The 11,267-nt window shown below is 38.2% G+C and overlaps 1 protein-coding gene across 1 annotated transcript in view; it reads right to left on the reverse strand.

Annotated features, from left to right (window-relative positions):
• Positions 1-10,287, reverse strand: part of SMAD5 (SMAD family member 5) — a 39,675-nt gene extending 29,388 nt beyond the window's left edge. The window contains exon 1 of the mRNA XM_039485513.1: positions 10,269-10,287. The gene's annotated coding sequence lies outside the window, so the exon portion shown is untranslated. The remainder of the gene's footprint in view (positions 1-10,268) is intronic.
• Positions 10,288-11,267: the final 980 nt, after the last annotated feature.

Genomic DNA, 11,267 nt, shown 5'->3' on the forward strand with positions numbered 1-11,267 from the left:
TTTTAAAAAAAGGATGTTGCCAAGCAATAATCCTATAAAGAATCATACATTATGTAATTATTGTACCACAAACAAAACAACTGTGGGATGGTGTCCCATAAGATTAAATTGTGTCCTGTACTTTTCTTTTTATCATTTCCTTGAAATGTAAGTGGACAGACACCTTTCTTGAAGAACTATAGCAACGCAATAGCTGCTAGAGTATTGCAGGGAAACACAAGAAGGTAGACATTCATAGAACAGTACTATATATTCATTAGAAAATAGAGTTAGAGAGACAGAAAATATGAGCATTACAGTATGTACCAGTAAGCCAAAAAGACCCACACATTTTATTTGAGTAAATTAGAAATTGAACTAAATCAAAAACGCAACCAAACTAAATTTTATGTCATTCTGCTGCCTCTGCAGTGTGCCAAACTTATGCTTTAGATTCAAACACCTGAACTTTGGAAAAATTTGGATCCAGATCCAAATTCTGTGGCTCAGGATTATGTCTAGTGTAAACAGAAGTCTTCAGCAGTCCCCCAGCATGTTGTGACTAGACAGACACAGGCTATGTCTACACTGCAAATAAACACCCACAGCTAGCGCATGTTAGCTGACTTGGGCTTGTGTGGCTCAGCCTGCGGGGCTATAAAACTGCAGTGTCAATGTTTGGGCTCTGTCTGGAGCTAAGGCTCTGGGTCCCTCCCCCTTTGCACAGTCCCTAGACCACAATTTTACAGCTCTGCAGCGCAAGCCACAGGAGCAAGTCAGCTGATGTGGGCCAGCCAGGGGTGTTTAAATGCAGTCTAGACACACCCACGGAGGACTCAAGTAATTCCCCAGGCATATGTTTCTATTGTAATTTAGTAAGTGTGGAGAAAAAGGCTAGAGGTAGTTTAGCCAGTGAATTTAATCAACCACCTTTTGATACATCATCTCTGCACCAATGACAGAGCTGGAAAAATAATATGCTAATATTTATTTTTGCAGAAATTAAACTATAAAATACAAAATACTTACTATGGAGGTACTTTATCATTGCTAGAAGTATGAATTAAAAAAATAAAATGTCTTATTTTTGCAGAATAGCTCTTTGAATGGAGCTGCATCATCACCTTCTTTGTAGCCATTAGGATAACAATTGTTCTGGCTTGGCCAACCCCTCTGAAAATGGAACAACAACAACAAAAAAGCTGGGCCTTTTCCAACCCTTTTGTTTAGCTTAATTAATAACGCGAATAACAAATAGGCAGCAGGCATTTTAGGTGCTGTTCATGTGCCAGCCATGTCTCCATGAAACAAAATGTACTCGTATTGGAGAGTCACTTAACACAGTCTTATACAGCCTGATGAAAGATACAATAGAATTACTATGTGTATATTGTACAAAAATGCCAGAGTCCTGTTACTAATGGAGAAGGTTAAAGCACTCTAAGTTGGGGAGTGAGAGGCAGAGGCAAAACATAAAGAAGTAGGCAATTCTTAATTTAATCCTACAGAGAAAGTTGCCTTGGGCACAGTGCTTGAACCACATAGCATCTCTGAAGGCAAAGTAAAGAGTATCCTCAATATTTTGGAGAAAGCCAATGGTGAATATATTCCAGCAGGTGAGAGGAAAGTTTCTCTCCTTGTTTTGCAGAAGAGGCAAAGAATTATTCAAAGAGAAAAATGTCCAAAGACCAAATGATAGGAACCTGGACTACCTCCTTCCAATCAACAGGGAGATAGAAATGACATTTTATAAACATTAATTCAAGTTTTGTATATTCTTAAGGCCGTAACAAAAGCACTGCCACAAAAAATAGTAGACCACCTCAGACATAGTATGTATCAATTTAGATCAGATGGGCTGATCTGTAGTGCAGTACTTAATATGTTTTCTTCCCGCCTATGTCTCAGAACTTCCATCATGAATAATATAACTAGGTTAATATAAAACATGCAACAAGTGGGCTCAAGTCACCCTGAATGTATTGTTGACAGAAACCATTTGAATTCCAAAAAGAAGTTGATCTATTATTTTTCATACTTACGGGCCCAGACTTTTAGAAATGCAGGCATGCAATTGTAGTAATTTGCATGGAAATCACTACTTAAACATCTAGCCATATGAACATTTAATCGGTAATTAAGAGTCCAGATTATGCAGAGGCAATTGCAAATGCACAATTATAAAAAGCTTGTTCTTGCTTCCTAAACTCAGGCAAATGTTTTCTGATGATCTCAGCTCCATTTGCTAATAAATTCCTCCAGTCTTAGTAAAGAGGACAGATTACTGTGACAGCTGTCTCTTAAAATCATCCGTCAGTCATATAATACAGTCTATGCCCCCTTCACACTGGGACTAACTCGGGGACCGTCTTTTTGTTATGTTTGTACAGCGCCTAGCACAATGGGTCCTGGTCCATGACTAGGGCTACTAGGTGCTACAGTAATAAAAAATATTAATATTTATTATTAATACAATGCCACAGGGCCTGATCCAAAGCCCATTGAAATCAATGATAAAATCAGGCCCCAAATTATTAGAAGCAACATGTACGTCTCAAATTATATTATTCTGATCTTCTCTTCGTATTTTGAATATGAACGTTGCATTTCTTTTTGTTTGGTTGGAAACTAGCAGTTTGATAACTAAATATGATGTTTGAATTGCAAGGAAACTGTCTACAAAAAGGTTACTGAATTATAAAAACTTGGCCTTCCTGTGACTCCTAAAATGACTGCATTGTTTACACTGAACTTTTAAACTGGTGATGGCAGGGGGAGAGGGGGAGTTCAAAAATAGGTAACGTGTTTTCATTACACATCTTCTAAACCATTTTACAACCACGTTAAATAACAGGTTGATTCTTGCAAGGTCAGGATGGGGTATTCCTCACTTCATCTTAGAATCAGAAGGGTGTGGGGAGGATAGGATAGCATAGGGGAGCTTAGAATCTCATTTATGAGCATAAATTCAATTTAGTTGAAATCTGGTGGGAGGATACACATGATAGGATTGTAAAAATCAATGGCTATATACTATTTAGGATGGATCGAGTGGACAAAAGGGGAGAGGGTGTGGCATGCTATCAAAAATGGCATTACCTGTTTCTGAGTCATCAGGGAGAACAAGATGGGGTCTTGGCCTAACTGATAAAGAAGAACTGATCACAGAACCTTAGGTACAAGCGATCATGACTTGATCACATTTATACTGTGCAAGCAGAATAAAGTTCATACCAATAATATATATACCTGTTACTTTAACAGAGCCAGTTTCATAATGCTGAAAACAATTATGAGCTAAATCAGCTGGGAGGAAGAATTTAATCAGAAAAATGTGAATGATAATTGGGAATAATTTAAGAACACCTTACTAGATGCCCCAAAAGCCGCAATCAGCCAACTGAGAAAGAAGGCCATAAAAAAAAAGCGACCTGGTTTAGAGGGAAGGTGAAAGCAACTATATATATAAACATATGGAAGAAAGAGGAAGTTGATAGCAATGAATATAAATCAGAAGTTAGGAATTGTAGAAAATTGCTAAGGGGCACAAGAAGAACCCTATGACCAGCAGAGTTAAGGACAATATGAAGGAGCTTTTAAAATATATTAGGAACAAAAATAATTCTGACAATGGTATTGGTCCATTACTAGATGGAAGTGGTAGAATTATCAATAATAATGCAGAAAAGGTAGATGTGCTCAATAAATATTACTGATCTGTATTTGGGGGAAAATATAGTTTCATCATATGCTGATGAAAACACTCTTTCCATTTCAGTAGTATGGTCTGAAGGATGTTAAACAGAAGCTATTAAAGTTAGATATTTTTAAATCAGCAGGCCCAGATAACTTGCATCCAAGAGTTTTTAAAGAGCTGTCCGAGGAGTTTGCTGGACCATTAATGTTGATTTTCAACAAGTCTTGGAGCACTGGGGAAGGTCCAGAAGACTAGAAGGAAGCTAATGTGCCAATTTTAAAAAAAGAGTAAATGGGATGACCTGGGTAAGGAGAGGCCTGTTAGCCTGACATCAATACCAGCAAGACAATGGAGCATCTATTTTGGGACTCTGTTAATAAAGAATTAAAGGAGGGTAATGTAATTAATGCAAATTGACATGGGTTTATGGAAAATAGACTCTTTCAAACTAACTTGATATTTTTTTTTGGTGAGATTACAAGTTTGGTTGCTAAAGGTAATACTGATGATGGAATATACTTGAGTCTTCTATAAGGCATTTGCCTAGGTACCACACAACATTTTGATTAAAAAACTAGAATATAAAATTAACATGGCACACATTAAATGGATTTAAAATATAATTGTAAATGGGGAATCATCATCAAACAGGTGTTTCCACAGGGACTGGTTCTTGGCCCTATGCTACTTAACATTTTTATCAATGAGTTGAAAGAAAACATCAAATCATCACTGATAAAGTTGTCAGATGACACAAAAATTGGGGGAGTGGTAGATAATGAATAGGCCAGCTCATTGATTCAGAGCGATCTCTTGGTAAATTGACCTCAAGCAAGCAATATGGGTTTTAATATGGCTAAGTGTAAATATATACATCAGGGGGGAAAGAATGTAGGCCCCGCTTACAGGATGCGGGACTCTATTCTGGGAAGCAGTGACTCTGAAAAAGATTTGGGGGTCAAGGTGTATAATCAGCTGAACAAGAGCTCCCAATGCGACACTGTGACCAAAATGCAATCCTGGGATGCCTAAATGGGACTCTCAAGTAGAGAGGTTATTTTACCTCTGTATTTGGCACTCGTGCGACTGCTGTTGGAATACTGTGTTCAGTTCTGCTGCCCACAGGTTAAGGAGGATGCTGATAAATTGGAGAGGGTTCAGAGAAGAGCCACAAGAATGACTCAAGGAATAGAAAACATGCCTTACAGTGACAGATTCAAGGAGCTCAATCATCTGTTAACAAAGAGACAGTTAAGGGGTGACTTAATTGCAGTCTACAAATATCTACATCGGGAACAAATATTGAATAATAGGCCTTAAACCTAGCAAAGAAAGGTATAATATGACTCAAAGGCTGGAAGTTGAAGCTAGACAAATTCAGACTGGAAATAAGCCATACATTTTAACAGTGAGAGTAATTAGCCATTGGAACAATTTACCAAGGGTCATAGTGGATTCTCCACCACTGACAATTTTTAAATCAAGATTGGATGTTTTTCTAAAAGATCTGCCCTAGGAATTACTTTGGGAGAGTTCTCTGCTCTGTGTTATACAGGAGGTCAGAGTAGATCAGTGGTTCTTAACCTTTACTGCAGCCTGCACCCCTTTGGTTCTCAAAATACGTTCTCGCACCCCTTATCAAAAATCAAAATATGTTCTCGCACCCCATAAACCTAAAAAACTGGTTCTCGCACTCCTTAAACCTAGATATATTTTTGTTTGTATATTACAGTAATCATTAAAAATGTATAATGTTAATAAATACATAGGTTTGATGAAACAAAGTAGTTGTACTTACGTGCCTGTGCTTAATTTGTGTTTTCGATGATTTACCTTCTAATAAAATCTGGCATGTCTCACACCCCCAGAAAGGGCATCTCGCACCCCCAGGGGGTGCGTGCACCCCAGATTAAGAACCACTGGACTAGATGATCCCAATGCCCCCTTCAGGCCCTGGAATCTATGAATCTACAAGCATACTCCCTCTCACTGCTGCCTATTTGGGGAATAGGAGCGAGGGAGGGGTTTCGTAAAAAGAGGGAGGGGAGAGGAATTTGAAACAATCCATCTCTGTTTTGGCTGAGGGGAATAGTATACCAAGATGGGCAGGGCAAACATATCACTTATATCTACAAATGTTATGGTGGGGAGGAGGAACGGTCACTTTTTAGGTATCTGTGCAGAGGAATAGGACCAACTTTTGAGGAGAGCTTAAGGAGTAGGGAGGGAGCTGCTGTTCCTCTTTTTATCCATTTCATCTTTTCAGGTAACCCCACGATTCACTGCTTGATGAAAACAAGCAAAATACATGATGAGTAGCTACTTCCCAGCAAGAAAGTAAATACAGAGGTTTAGTATGTCTTAGACTTTCTTTTCCCCCCACACGTACAAGTGTTTTCAAAATATGGAGTAAAACATTTAACCACTGATCTGTGGTGAATTAGGGGCTACTGTGAGATATTATCTTATCAAGCACACGGCCCCTGAGTTCTAGAATGGTCAGTGTGGATGCTCTTGCGGAACAGAATCACAGAGTATAACAAACTCCTTTTAAAGTTAGTTGGAGCAATATGAAAAGTCCTGTTATGTCCCTGTGACCTATCCACACGTGGAGAAAAAAAAAGCCAGGAAATAGTTTTGCCTGCATTACTAGACAGCATTTCCACATTACTGGTGCTATCATTGCCCCCCTGCTGATGATCTGATGTTGAATGCCAAATGACACAGCTCACTGAACAGTAAGGGAAAGGATGTCCTTGTGTGCTGATGCTACAGATGTGTGATGCTAGGTATTAAAATGAGGTTGCAGATCAGTGGAGGGAAAGCTAATGTTATATTTATGAATAAAGTTAAAGCCACAAACTTTTTATTATTAATTGATTGGAAAAATGACTTGGCCCAAGCACGCGATCAAACACTGATATATTAATGAAGATGTTATAAACAGGGAACATTATGGCAAGATTAATATGACTATTCTCAGTAGAGCACCAATGGTCTTCTCCGCACTGAAAAGAACACAGAGGAAGTGCATGAGCTGTCGATGAGCTATCCATGTTGATACATCTGAAAGGTGGTGAAAGTGCAAGATTGAACAGAGATAGAGGTAGAACAGTAGATTGGGAGTTGTAAGCATAAAAATACTAATCAAAGCCATGGGAAGTGAAATGTGGAGAGGACCAAGGACAGAGTAGGTCACAGAAGAAGCTACCAACAAGCAGACCCTTTGTTTGAATACTGTTTCAAGTTTCTGTAATACAGCATGATCTAACTGCCATTAAAGAAAGAATCTTGCTGGAGCAAAACACTGTTAATTGGATGTGGTCCTTGAAGAGGAGAAAAACTTCCTGGAAGCGCAGACAAAATGTCTCATTTACTTAACTCAAAATAAAACACTCTCATAGAGGAAATACCAGAGAAAGGAATTTAAAATTGCTTGATTCCTTGGAATATCTATCCAATGTTGTTCACTGCATGGATCATGCTTCATTTTACACTCCTTTTAACTTTCATGGAGAGAACCGTGCACTCTTACTTTTATTAACTCTAAATCAGCGGTTCTTTCTATACAGGAACAGGAGGGTGGTTACAAGTGCACCTGGAGCTGTTTGTGTCCACCAGGTTGTGAACCTGTGCTCTAAAGCACTGAGAACAGAAATGCTGGATCATGAAACGGAAGTTATACAAAACTGTAATATACAAGGGAAATTAATCTCACATCACTATAAACTCCTACCCTATTATTATATTCAGGTAGCTCATTATCACTTTTTTTTTCTTTCTTTCTTTAAGGTTTAAGCTCTGCTGATAGATTTTTAAGTCACTACAGATTTACTCACTTGCATACCGGGAGCAAGACAACAACCTTCACATGGTGCTCCTGCTAAGTGTTGGTGGTTTTTTGTGCTTTGTGCAAATTCACTAATATACCAACGTCAGCAACTGGCCACTGGATGTCGCATTATCAGCCTCACAGTGAAAGTAGCAACTTGCATACCTTATGGCTCCTCTAAATGTGTAGTACATTGTGTGTCTGGCACAGAACCCAGTGTGTATAACTTCCAAGGTTATTGGCTACAGGGATGTTGTCAGTTTCTGAAAGGTTGTCACCCCCAAATGTCAATATACTCTCCTGAGCATGCTCAATTTTGAAAGTGTCTGACATCTGGGTGGGACACATTCCATATATGGGATGGTGGGGAGGTCTAACGTGCCGCATCATACTAATTACAGCAATCTGTTGACAAAACGCTGAGTTGGATGTCCACTTTTCCACTTTCTGCTGTGGAGTTAAGGCTAACGTCTGACAATAGCTATGCACTGAAAGTTGTCCTTGTGGCTGCCCAGCCACAGCCACGGGAAAACTATTGTGAGCCTTAAATAGTGGACCCCATTGCAAGGGTTACAGCCACCCTTCTGGAGATGCTTGGATGTAACCGAGCAGATTTACACTGCGGCAAAGATCAAAAAGTTTTCCTCTTTTTAATATGTGAAACCAACTTATTTCATTCTTTAAAACAAAGGAATATTTCCCACAAAAATATACACTTTATAGCTGTATTTATGGTGGTCTGTCATATCTGTTCCAATAAAGTTAATGCACCCCACAGTGCATATGTGCAGACATGATGCTTACAGCTAAACTCTCAATCCATTTATTACACAGATACTTCTGGCTCTCAGGGAGTGTAACTGTCAAGACTACTTACATTTTATGGTGGGCTTTTATGACTAAACACTCAAGAGCAAGTAGAAAGCACATGGATATATCTATATCTTTATCTTACGAGCAAATGAGTAACGTTAAAGATAAACAGTGCTAAAGAGGACCAAACCAACCTTCCATCCATAAACATGCATACGCAATTCTTTTTAGTTATCAACCCAAATGATTCAGCAAGACAAAATATTCCAGTGCCATTACTATGATATGCCACTCATCAGGACAGTGGTACAATTAGTGATGTCAATATTCCCAGGAACCAAAAGTCTCCTCTCATCCTGATTTAAATAATGTAGAGTATCTCCTCTGATGTCCCTAGAGTTACACAGGTGCCAAACCAGGATACGGATCAAGAATTAGGCCCCTTTGAGTTTAAACGTATCTTTGCACAAAAAGTGACACAACTGTATTTTTTTCTAACTCTTAAGCAAAGATTGTGGTTTGCTTTAATAAATTTCTCTCCAGTATCAAAATCTGCAAATATAAGTACACTAATGTCTATCTCAGGAAATGAAACTGCTGAAAAAGAGCAAAAATGTTATTGGCCTTTTCTGTTTTGCACAAATATAAGCAAATACTTTTAGAATAAAAAACAAATGCTATTTCCTTTAGTATCGAATTTTGTGTAATAGTGAAAGTAAAAACGGAACATAACCTTTGCAACTTTTAGGCGCAAATTTTACAAATTACTTTCATTTTGCTTTCTTTATCACTGGAGCTATTTTCAGCAACAAAAATAGCTTTTTATGTAGTAAAAAATACAAGTGGGACATTTACTGAGATGAAAATGAAATGTTGCCTGACAAACAAGTGAAGAAAAACAGTGAAGGTAATAATCCAGTTTTCATAGAAAGTAGCCAAAAATTGGTCTTCTCATCATTTCTCCTGTGGCGCCCCCCCTCCCCGCCCCTCCCCTTTTGAAACAGCTCTATTACGCAAGTATTTAAAAAAAGAGATACATGGGGAAAAACAGCTTTTAAATTTAAGATGCTTTTTACAATGCTGCAAGAAATTAGGTGAAAGTATTTCTCTGTTTGGAAGTACTAATGTTTAAACTCCTCTACATTTGGCATTGCAGAGGGAAAGTTAAAAGTTCATAAACTTTTTTGCTCAGATGCTTAGCATGGAAGGCTGTGTCACCAGAATAGTTCACAACCCTAATTACAGTGCACACATCGTCTACAGAATGACATTTTGGGTTCTTGAGGCACTTTTAGATCATATTTAAAATACACAAACTACTTCATTTGTTGTAAGCATGTGTTATTATGTAATATATTTTCTACATTAATTGCTTCCCATTGTAGTAAATACAGCATGGTGTGTTTGGATTAGGCTAAAAGATGTTGAAGAATAAAATATTATACAATTTGTTAAACCGGCTGGTATAGAACTCCTAAAACCGATAAAACAAAATCTTTTTTAGTCGAGAATCTTTTCGTATCCGTTTTCAAAAGCTATGCTTCAGCACAAGACTCCAGCGTCTCTATATTTAGATTCTGCATTATTCCAAACCCACTCTGGATGTCAGGAATTTTACACAAGTACAGTTTTGTTATTAAATAAATCTTTATCACTTCATGCTTTAACTGGAATCCTAGAAGTTAACAGCAATGACCTTGCTAACATATACTATCTCTGGGATTCCACTTTCACAGGCACATATTTAGACCTCAGCTGCATTGTTGAGGTGCCTAAAAAGAGTACAAATCACAGTTTAAACAGTAAAATCTGCAAACTTTTAGGAACTTATGCCATGTCAGAAGATCTCCTTCCCCTTTCTCCAAAATACAGTTCAGAGTTTAACAAATTAAGGGATAGAAGCACTGTTGTAGAAAAAATAACCACATGAACAAAAGTCAGTTTTACCTTGGAAAATGTTATTGCCGTTCCATTTTCTCTGCACTTATATTTTTCTCTCTAGTTCCTTTCCAAGTGATTTCTATTTCTCTGTCCTCTTCTCTCATACTGGCGACAGAGAGGCTAGGGGTGGAGCCCTAAGCAAAGTATCCCCCTGCCTGCTGGGAGAACTGAGGTATCAGATAACACATACTCCACAGCAAAGGAGCAGAGGCAGTTAAGCTGGGAGATCTGTGTTTATGTGTAAGAGAGAAAGAGTTCAAATTCCCACTCTAGAAACTTTGTGGAAAAGTTATCCCTCAATTTTATTTTTGTTTCCTTCTTCCATCTTGAAATAATATCCTTAATTCCAGTACAAGGTAGCCATATTTTGTTCGGCGTCTTTCATACAATCCACATAAAAATGATTAAAGCATATTGTTACTAGAAATTATTGATTTTTTTCCCAATGAATGATTTGTTCAGTGCATTTTTTTTCCTGTTTGCAAACTGTGAACCGATGGTGATATTCTCAAATGTATTGACTATTTGTTTTCTGTTTCCCTGTAAATAGATACTTTGGGGCTAAACGACCCTTATTTTAGATTAAAAGGACAACAGAACAAAGAACAAAAGGTAAGTCTCTAGGAGAGAGCAAAGTATATGCTCTCTCTCGGGAAATGTATTGAACACGAAATGGCTGCCTATCCTGCTTACAACAGAGTCTGTGGCGATTTCCAGGTGCAGTGTACTTATATAGCAATATTCACGCTTTGGGTATATCTGCACTGCAGTCAGATGTGTGATGGCAGCACATGTAGAAATGCTGGAACTAGCTTTAACCTAGCAAGCTAGTGTACCAATAGCAGTGATGGTGTGGCAGCATGGACTTCAGCAGGGGCTAGCCACCTAAGTACGTACCTAGGGTCCCAGGCCAATTTGTACAGCTGCAAACGCTTACACCGGTAAGTAAAATCATTCACGGGACTAAGTGAATGGAGGACAAGACCTTAACAATTATAATAAGGC

The sequence above is a fragment of the Mauremys reevesii genome, linkage group 8 (genome assembly GCF_016161935.1).
Source record: "Mauremys reevesii isolate NIE-2019 linkage group 8, ASM1616193v1, whole genome shotgun sequence".
In the NCBI taxonomy this organism is placed as follows: Eukaryota; Metazoa; Chordata; order Testudines; family Geoemydidae; genus Mauremys; species Mauremys reevesii.